This window comes from Gastrolobium bilobum, unplaced genomic scaffold, assembly GCF_033153095.1.
Source record: "Gastrolobium bilobum isolate Gb01-03AN ecotype WA unplaced genomic scaffold, APGP_CSIRO_Gbil_v1 utg38482, whole genome shotgun sequence".
Lineage (NCBI taxonomy): Eukaryota > Viridiplantae > Streptophyta > Magnoliopsida > Fabales > Fabaceae > Gastrolobium > Gastrolobium bilobum.
The window spans coordinates 22,681-32,244 of record NW_026900079.1 but is presented as its reverse complement, the minus strand read 5'-3'; the positions used below and the strand labels follow the sequence as shown (position 1 = coordinate 32,244).

The 9,564-nt window shown below is 37.7% G+C and overlaps 1 long non-coding RNA gene across 1 annotated transcript; it reads left to right on the top strand.

The window, feature by feature from the left end:
• Positions 1-5,185: 5,185 nt before the first annotated feature.
• LOC133295230 (uncharacterized) lies at positions 5,186-7,265 on the top strand. The gene is made up of 4 exons (XR_009749305.1): positions 5,186-5,234; positions 5,324-5,460; positions 6,293-6,357; positions 7,091-7,265. It is a non-coding gene; the product is annotated as an uncharacterized LOC133295230 (long non-coding RNA).
• The last annotated feature ends 2,299 nt before the right edge of the window (positions 7,266-9,564 follow it).

Genomic DNA, 9,564 nt, shown 5'->3' with positions numbered 1-9,564 from the left:
TGGTCTTGTGAGGTTGTGAGTGACTTCCTTGCTGGGTTGTAGCCTCTGGTTGAGGGTGTGGAGGTGCTGACTTTGAGAGTTGGTTTGTGGGAGCTTGGGGTTGGCATTTTGGGCTTCAAAGTGTAAACTTTGTGGAGAAAGAACTCATCTTTGTGTGCCATTTTCGTGCACCTTCAAAGTCAGAACTGTGAGGAGCCATTGGTGAGCTCCAAGAGCACTCTTTCTTCTATTTTAAGCTTTGGGGTGATTTGCCTAACCTTGATCATGAGTTTTAATGGTTTAAAGGTGGTGTCTTTCCATGTGAATGGGTTAAGCAAGTAACCAATTGGTGTATGAACCTTAAACAGAATAAAAATGCATGCATTGACGTTTTGAATTGATAAAAGTTGGACCTTTGGTTTGGATTTTCGCGAAATGCAAAATCTGGGTTCTGTCGCGAAATATCTGGATATTTGGTTGTGAATATTTTGATATTGATATCCAGATATGGGTATCCGGATATCAATATCCGGATATGGGGTTTTCTGATATCCGGATATGATATCCGGATATGCATATCCGGATATGGTATATCCAGATATGCCCCCAACAAATATCCAGATATTCTGATATTTCGAAGAACAGTAGCTGCACTGTTCATACAGTAGGCTATTGGGGGTTTGTGGACCCTAGATTGATGAACTTGGACTTCTGTAATTAATGAACTAAGTCAGAATCAAGTGTGTAAGGGCTTGTGGCTTTGATAGAAGCCTTAAGACGTAAAACGTAAAAGAGAAGCGTTGTCTTTATGTTTATGCTTATAAGCTATGTTTATTGATATGATTGCTGGTCCAAATCAGATTGTGATACTGTTGTGTTTGGGCTTTGAGATTGTGTGGACTCTTGGCTTGGATAGCTAGCTTGCAAGGTAAGCTTTCGTGTCCTCGGTTTAGTCATTGTTGGTTCCACCATGTCCCATGGGGGGATGGTTATATGCATGATGTTGTTTTCATGTATTGCTTTGATAAATGTTGTTGAGCTATTATATGTGAGTGCCTTCATGATATGCATGTGGTGTCCACCTATACGGTAAGCCTGAGTATGTGGTACATACAAAATGGTGAGGCTGTGGGTGAGGCGCAAGCGGTGTTCCTTGTACTACATGTAGGTAAAAGACGTATTCATGCATTTCTCTGGCCAGTAGAATAGTTATACACACATGGCATGGATATTTGTTGCACTGCATAATTTTGGAACTTATATTGAATTACTACTTTTAGAACTTATATTGCACGTGTAAGTGAACTTGGGGTGGAAGATCCTTGAGGACCCCTTGTCTTATTGAGATTTCTGTTTAGAGATCTCACCCCACGTTTGGGGAACCATTTCAGGTTCAGGTAATGTGGGGATTGAGATCTCTAGTGGCAGGAGGCCAGAGCTTAGCTGATTTATGTTGTTTATGCTGAGTATGCTGATATGCTGTTGTGATTGGATGATGGATCTTGTTTACTGTCTTATGCTTTTAGCTTCAGTTTATGGATTATTATGTTGAGACTCTGTTGGTTATGATGTTGATTTGGTGAGCATGGGGATTGTCCATGCCACGTAGACTTGATTATGTCTGCTTTTATTTGGAGTTGTAATAATGTATCAGGATATTGTCCGGACTACGTGTCGTAGATCCGTGATTTTAGATACTCACTTTATCTATATTATAAGGTATTTTAGTTAGATGTCTATTTGCAATTTACATACAGGCGATGATTTTATGAAAATGATTAAGTAATCAACTTGGCTAAGTATAATGACGTCATAATTGAAAAGAAAAAGATATTCTGCATTTTTAATTAAGCGCAGCTTAATACGATGATATATTAACAAACCGGGTATACACGGGGTGTTACACTGTTCGCATTCATGAAGGAGCCAATCTCAGCCGTCTTATCTAGTGAGGCCCTCAAAGGGACCGTTCTCTTGCAAGCAAAATTGCTAAAAAGACAACAAATATTTTTTAATATATTATCATGAAAAAAGGAGCACCAAGTTTCACAATAAGGCCGAGTTCCCTAAGTTTCATGAAGCATAGATGAGGATCAACAAAATTGGGGAGCATGGAGCCTTCGTGATGGATGCTCAATCAAACACGAGTAGCATGAAATATGATCAATTATTGCTGCTGGCCAATTATTATTTATTGCTGATTGCAATTATTATCTTATTACAACTGGATAATTGTTGATTTCTGATTGAATCAAAATTATTGTTAATTGCTTTCTTCATACTTTATTACGATGCAAGGAATAATTAAACAGGTGGTGTGGAGATCCCCTCAAAAAGAAGGAGATCCAGATCCACTCAAATAAGAAGGAAATCCACCTAGATGAATGCAAGTCTTGGGCGAAAGAAGCCAAGCTGAAAGAAGAGCCGAGGCACAAGAAGCCGGGCTCCAGAAAATGAAAAGACCATGGCTAATGAAGCCGAGTTCAGATAAAATGGCACCACAAAGAAGTGGGGCCCAAATTAAAAAGCCATGCAAGAAGAAGAAGCAATGCAATTCAAATAAGCAAAATGTGTCTCCTTAAATATAAGGCTTCAACAAAAGAAGCCAAGCCAGAATGAAGACCGGCCCTCTGGGATATAAATGGTTTATTAAATGGAGCCAATCCATCATAAATGCTGAAGACAGATATGGCAAGATCCAATTCGGGATAGAAATGAAGATCCGAGGTACAAATCGGAAATAAAACGAAGACAGATATGGCGAGATCCAATCCGGGATAGAAATAAAGATCCGAGGTACAAATCAAAAATAAAACGGAGACGGATATGGTGAGATCCAATCCAAGTTAAAGGCGGATATGGAGAAATCCAATCCGAGATAGACATAAAGATCCGAGATATAAATCAAAAATAAAATGAAGACGGATATGGCGAGATCCAATCCAGGATAAATATAAATCCAGGATATAAACTGGAAGACGGACCCAATTCGGGTCCAAACATAAGAATAATGCATGCATGCGACATCAAGCCTGGTTCAAGGAAAGCGGGAGGACGCTTCCGTAATCCAAACTGAACTAAAATTCAAGAGGGCAGATTGAGGCGACACTAATCAAGTAATCACGACGCCTTTGCAATTGAAACTCAGGTAAAAAGTTGAGTTTGATATTATGAAACAACGGTATACGAATTTGGGTTAAAGTAAAACGAGGGAACAATTAGATACCTTCATAAATATGGATCCTTGTGTTTCTGATGCATCAACACAAATCTGAGATACAAGCGCAATTTGTCACGCTGACTCTGATCAAGTCGAAATGCTCCGTACTAAGGTCGAAAGACCCAAGTGGGACATGTGACAATACTGCCTTTATCTTGGATAGTATCGGGTTATGAAACCCAGGTCATGATTGAAGGCGATAATGATCACCTTCATCAATGCTGACTTAACAAAACGTAAAGTAAAAACAATCATGCGTCACAGAGAGTGACAAAAAGCGGAATCCGTACAATGCTTTGACCTCGGCCAGGTCAATATACCGTAACTCGTAAAATGCACGAGTTGCGAAAATAAGAATTTATTCGAGTTGTAAAAATAACCTGTCTTGGATGAGGGACAACTCGGGTAAGGTTTGATATTCTTAGAAAATTGCCTAAGTTGCAAACCTAGATAACAAGGGTACAAGCTTGTTTATCAAAATCAAGAGAATGCTAAGTCCTTAGAAGTATTTAACGAATACTTCAGGCAACTCTGGAATCAGATGAACCTCGAATACTTAGAAAAATATATCTAAGTTATCAGGGAGGCATAAAACTCAAGATGCGAGTATAAAGGCAAAATCATTCAACGGGAGTCTCACCCCGTTCTATCTGAACGTCACGGCAATGCAAGCCGGACTCAAAAAGGTGAATGATTTTGTCAAATCAAAATCTGTGAAACACACGATATGCACAACCGGGTTGAAACAGAAGACGATATCACAACGAGATTCTGGCAAAGCCTAGCTCAAGTGAATAAAGCTACAGTATATAAAATTGGGCTAAATTCAACTCTGCAAACGAAACATACGGAGAACTGGGAACAAAACTGTAACATCCCGCGAAATTAGGAACGTATATAAACTGCCATTAGTAATGTAATACAGGTCTTGAACTCGATATATATATATATATATATATATATATATATATATATATATATATATATATGTTCAGGATGGAATAAATTTGAGTTAGGGAAATTAATTTTGTGCATGCATGCTATTAGGAATAAGTAGGGATAATTTCTGAACTTGAATATTAGTTGTAAGTATGTGATTAATTTTATTTTAAGGAATAAACCCCATTAGTTAATAAGTAGAGGGTACATAAAATAATAAGGTATATGTTAGTTCATAAGATGAGAGAGTCATTGGACTTATATTTTGGACCCAACTCTTGTGATGGCCGACGACCCAAGAGCCCAAAGTGGGACTTATTTTCAGCCTTCATCACTTGGTGAGCCTCACACCTTATCCTAAATAGATCCACAAGGCTACCCTACATTGGTGGGGTATTAACACATGGCAAAACCTCATCCCCTCTTGTGAGTCCTTGTTATGCGCATAGGTGGATAAGAAATTCTGATTTCTTGTAATTTTAGATAAACTCAAGTTAGCCTTGTAAGCCTATGTCCAATGGGAAGTGACTGGTAGCTTGCATGAAATTCTATTGGCCGAAAATCACATCTTCCTTATACTCTCTTTTGTGCGCACCATTGGAAAATATCAAGTGTGAGTTTTTGTTTCATCCCTTGCTGAACTTTAATCCAGATTATGAGACCTTAGTATCCCTTCTCTTCTTCTTCCCATGCGCTGTAAAAGGAAGCCCCAAGGGTCATTGTTGATTTTCTATTCAGAATCACATGTAGTTCCCCATCTACTCCCAAAGCCGTGAGCCCTATAGGAGATCACCAAGAACCCAGAATTTGCATTTCATTTCCCTCATGCGCTCCACAAACCGTGAACTTCATAGGATAGCAAGACTCTTAAGCATACTTTCTCCTGTGTTCATTGTTCGGCCGTGTACCCAAGCAAAGAAGTTGTACTGTTTTTATTACTCCCTTGTTCCTCATGATTCCCTTCGCCATGTTGGAGATTCTTCTGCATGCAGATTGACATTTAAACTCTCACCCCCCCCCCCCCCCCCCCCCCCCCCCCCCCCCCCCCCCCCCCCAATCTTCATTTGTGCGCACAACCATCCTCAAGTGGGAGAAGGTGAGGTATTTTGTTTACGGTCTTATCGTCCCTTTTACTGGAACCGGTTCTGATTTGGGCTTCTTTCCCATTGCATGTCCTCGACCCAGTTTTGATTGGGTCTTTCCTCACATGACATGCCACTGAAACCGGTTTCTTGGAGCTGTAGAGAAGAGAGAAATTTCGCAGCTTTGAGTCACTGCTCTCCATGGCCGATTTGCACAACTTGGGTTCCTTACAAGTAGATGTAAGTTAAGCAAATAACCTCTCCTTGTTTTTGATCCGTTCGGCCCTCATATGCATGTTTGGGAACATTTTATTTTGGGCATTCCCTTTTCTGTAATTCTGTCCTTTTTGAGTAGCTCATAGGAAATAAATTCTGTTTTGAAATCCTTCCTCAAATTCTGTACAAAACGTAAACCTCATTGTATGTATGTCATAAGACAGGTCTTGGGGTGTGGGAAAAATAACTCACCACCGTGTGTGGACTGCCCTTTTGACTAGAAGGATAATCGAATTTTGTATATATTAATTAATCATAAGGAACAGCCATGATCTGAATACAAGCAAGTCTGAAAACTGGTTTTTTTGTAAATTTGGATTATTAATCATCTTGAGTTTCGGGACCGTCATTGGATTAGGAAATCTGATTAGGCTTTGCATGCACTGTAACAAAATCGAAGGCAGCATGTTAACGAGTTAGTAATTCATGCTTAAGTGATATGAGTAGAATTTTGGGTAAAGGAAAAATATTAAGAACCAATTTGTTGGCTAAAAACCGAGGCTGTTTGTGTGTGTTGGGGACCCTGGAAAACTCTTATTTGTTAGCAATTTTTGGAATGAATTTTGTAAATAATATCTTGAACAGTTTGTTATGCTGAAAGCCGAACCTATATATGTATGAGACCTTGGGAAATTTTAAATGCTAGCAATGGGTGGAATAACTTGAAGGGCAGAATAATAATTGGCATTAGTAGTACAATAACTCAATTAAGGTACAAGGATTAGAAGCATAGAAACCAATTGTGAATTAAAGGAAAAATTATATAAAATTCTGATTTGGTGTAATGGTATATTAGGTGCGCAACATCTCTAAGAACGTGGACTATTCTGGTGCTGTTTGATTAATACTTGGGCTCACAAGGTAAGTGTTTGGTGGTGAGACCTATTGTGACTATTAGCTAGTGTATGGAATTGTGAATTGTTGCTCACATGTGCCTTGGACTCGTATTCTGAATATGTTATATGTATTCTGCCTTGAACTTGACATGATGGAAATTCTGCTTTGGGAAGCATTTGTTATTCGGCAGCTTGGTCTTAAAAATACATGAAATATATGCTATTATGATGATGATCTAGTGATGCATATGTACGTCAGAATTCATCTGTTTCTTTTTGCGTGTGCGGAGCATATCATGGCATACAGCATTGTGCATCCATCTTGGAAACCGAAGTATATAATAGAAGTAAGCATATGATTGAGCACGCATCATATAGGCATCCATCCGGTACCAGGGTATGGGACACTTGGCTTCAATTCCCATAGGTCACAGTTGGAATTCACCTTGATGGAGCCAATATGGAATCTCCACTGTGTTAGTTAGTAGTACGTGCACTGCAGTGCTATGAACGTACATTACCATGGCGTTATATACGCACTCTGATTAGTATTATGGCGTTATATACGCATCATGATTAGTACTTTGGCGTTATATACGCACTATGATTATATGTTAGCATCTGTCCGGAAAATTATATGTTGATGCGACTGTTTTGGAATTTTGTACCTAGTCTAATATTGTTGCTTTACTGGTTTTACTATCACACTACTGGGATTTTTCTCACCCCTTCAGGGGCTCAATTTTTATAAATTGCAGGAGCACGAAAAAGCATTTGATGATGTACTTGTATTGGAGATATTCTGTTTACATGTTGCTGTTGGAATTTCTGTTGTCTGTTTGCTGATTCTGTCGAATGCGCATGAAATATTTGACGTTGGTGTAATATTTTGGGAGATTGGAAAAATGTTAGGACATATCTGATCTTGCTATATTTTGGGATTTTATGTATTGCTATAAATTGCGTAATTTTGAACTCGTTTGCGAAAACAATTCTGTCTGTTTCTAAATTCGGATTTTCTTTAAACTGATTTAGCAAGCATCTTACGAGTTCTGTATCTGAGGCTACCGAACTCCGATTTACATATAATATATATGCACGTGAAGCCCCAGTTGTCTAGTTTCATATTATATAAAGTTTATGTCCAGTGCATGTAAGCACAGATTTATATGATTTTTGCAAGTTAGGTAGTTTTGGAACATTTGCATTGACTTATCTCGTGCCTTACGAGTTCTGTTTCGGGAGCTATACACCTCCGAATGGAATAATTTTTATATGCACGTAAAGCCCCGAATGTCTAGTTTCTTGTGTCAAAGAATATTTTTTTAACTTGTTATATTCAAATTGATATGATCTTTACAAGATAGCAAGGTTTTCTGGAAAACTGTCATTTCCGCAAGCTATGTGTTTTAACAAGTTCCACTCTAATTTTTTTTGTATAACTAGATTTCAAATAAAGATAATGTATCTCGATTTAAAAGTGCAGTTAAATTATTCAATTCTATTCTGTTACGACTCTAATCGGCTTAGCAGACAACTCCCTTGGATGCGTACAGGGGAGGGTGTCACACTAAATGGTATCAGAGCAGTTTTCATTCAAGGTGCCTGTATTCGATGAAATATTTGTTGTTTGTACTTGGTTGCTGAATTGTTGTTGTTTGAATTTATTGGCTGTTTGTGTATGTTCGTTGAATGGTTGCGGTTTGAATATAACTGCTGCATGGGTTGTTAACTAAAATTTCTTTTCCTTTAGGTGTGATGGTACTGGTAGCACCCGGTATTAAGCATGGCTGTGACCATTTCCTTGCTAGGTGGTGAGCCTGATCAAATCACTGTCGTGCAAGATGTGTGTGCACAATCATAGTGATCACAGGGTATACTTGTGCCTGAGCACTATGTGTGAAATAGTGAATTGCTACTTGAATTAATGGTTAATTATCAATTCTGTTTCCTATAGATTATAAGGAAGGTTATATATATATATATATATATATATATATATATATATATATATATATATATATATATATATACTTGATGTGAATATTTTTGTGATATTCTAAGCCGTGGATGATAACATGGAATATTTAAATAATGACTGCTGGTGCGTACTTACCCTTGAGATTTATGTTGTTTCCTTTGCATGTGTGGTTGTGTATATTGCTGGATAATAGAAACAGTTGTTCTTTTCCACTAATTCCGTCAGGTCTCATAACTGAGTAAGAGTAGCAGTTATATAATCATGATAATTGATGTAGTTAACTAGCATTAAGAAGGACTTGTTATTTGACCTTAAAACTGTACGGAGACAAAATTTATGTAGGAATAGATCACTTATCTAAGTAGATCCAGTTAATGCCCTTAGAAAGTAGAATTGAAGTTAATTAAGGCTTGAACATGTGGGTCTGCTGTCCTTACAAATTTTCTAATGGTGAATTGGCACTAGACGTCATTCTTGAGAAAGAAGCTATGAAACATAGTGGTGATGTGTGGAGGAAGGTACTTGACTCCTACCTCCCTGTCCTTCATGTGAGTGATACTTGTCGTTCTAGTTCATATGTATTGGATTGCTTTGTATGATGTTGGCCACTTTTAGACTTGCATATAGTTTATTGTCTCTGATTAGAGTAACGGATTTTATTTGGTGATTGTTTGAATTTGTCAGTTTAGATTTTTAACATTATATTGGAACTGAATGCACAATTAAAGAAAGGTAATCTGGGTTGAATTTAGAATATAGTGGACTGAATAGGTAAATTGTGATTACATGGAGCTACACCTTATTTGGCTTGTCTTATTATGTTGGCTAATTGACATTTTGCTAAAATTAATACCCGAGTAAGCGTCAGAAGATTCTAACTGGTTCACTATAGAATTTTGTGTACAGGTATTGATACCCTGCATTAATGATATAATTGGACTGTATAGGGAAATTGAAAGTTGATTGTTATCAGCTTTGACTGTTATAAGTTCATACCTGTTAGTTTCTTTTAATTGTGGGAGCGGAGAAATTTGATATCTACAGATACATAGGACCTTAGGTCTGGTTTACTTTATGAACATTATCATATTAATTGGTCAACTCAGTTTCACTACTTCTGATCAGTAATTCACATTTAAATCGTCACACACTTGGCACTTGTAATGTTTTTTTTTTAGACTGCATGATTCGGTTTCTTGCAGAGTAACTTAAAACTGAAATTGTGGAGCTAGTTAACTGATTATAGACGCA